Raw genomic sequence first — 1,125 nt, 5'->3', positions numbered from 1 at the left:
CGCAATTGTTTAGCGCACGGTACTTATACAGCAGTACATCCAAGGTATGCCGGGGTTGTGAGTTCGAGCCTCACCTGGGGAAAGTTAATTTTTGAGAAATCAAAACTGTGAACTCACTCCCAAAAAATACGTTATCTTTCTGCAGAGTCTACATTTTGTAAGGGTGCGGATGAAACTTTAGGGCATTTACTATTAGACTGTACGTAGTAAATAGTTGGTGGTTGTGGTTGTTCGTTGAAAAACTAAAGTTAATTGGTTCACGACCCCAGGATATGATCGAAATGTATTGCTTGTTTTGCGGGGTAAATGCCCTTTCAATATCAACCCTCTCTAGCGGAGTTTGTTCCACTTTTTAATATCCATATTTAAATATTTTATCCTCGATAGTAGATCTTTTTATATAACCCATAATAATTTCCCGCTCTTTATTGTGAAAAAAAAAAACGATTTATCGCTAAAATTATAAGGAAAAAGTATTTTGTAAAAAATTTTAAACCTAAAGGGTCGATATTTAAATAATTATTTATTTATTGGGACCAAAAGAAGAGGAAAGTCTAGACATTTTATATTTTGATTTCAATAAAGTTTTGTATTTCTTGAATTTTGTTAAAAGTTTCAGACCTCAGATCAGGAGGCTGCGTGTTCGAATCACGTCCGAGTCAGTGGTCGTTTTCTTCTTCTAATTCAAAACATATGAAGTCGAACTTAGTTGGGGAATTGGTATAGAGGTTCGGTTGCGTAGTGGTACCATGGTTCGGTTGCGAAGTGGCACCGGGGTCCGGTAGCGCAGTAGTAACGGGGCTCGGTGGCCCAATGGTAGTGCGTCTGACTCCAGATCAGAAGGCTGCGTGTTCGAATCACGTCCGAGTCAGTTGTGTTTTTCTTCTTGCAATTCAAAACATATAAAGTCGAACTTAGGGAAATGGTATAGAGGTTCGGTTGAGTAGTGGTACCGGGGTTCGGTAGCGGAGTAGCACGACGGTCGGTGGCGCAACGGTAGCGCGTCTGACTCCAGATCGGAAGGCTGCGTGTTCGAATCACGTCCGAGTCTATTGTCTTTTTCTTCTTGTAATTCAGGTCATATAAAGTCGAACTTAGGAAAATGGTATAGAGGTTCGGTTGCGG

At 40.5% G+C, this 1,125-nt stretch overlaps 1 non-coding gene across 1 annotated transcript; it reads left to right on the top strand.

Moving 5' to 3' along the window:
- The first annotated feature begins 799 nt into the window (after positions 1 to 799).
- TRNAW-CCA (transfer RNA tryptophan (anticodon CCA)) lies at positions 800 to 871 on the top strand. The gene has a single exon. It is a non-coding gene; the product is annotated as a tRNA-Trp (tRNA).
- The last annotated feature ends 254 nt before the right edge of the window (positions 872 to 1,125 follow it).

This window comes from Leiobunum rupestre, chromosome 2, assembly GCF_980474605.1.
Source record: "Leiobunum rupestre chromosome 2, qqLeiRupe1.1.hap1, whole genome shotgun sequence".
Classification (NCBI taxonomy): domain Eukaryota; kingdom Metazoa; phylum Arthropoda; class Arachnida; order Opiliones; family Sclerosomatidae; genus Leiobunum; species Leiobunum rupestre.
The sequence above is the reverse complement of the archived record's forward strand: the minus strand, read 5'-3'. Positions and strand labels throughout refer to the sequence as shown.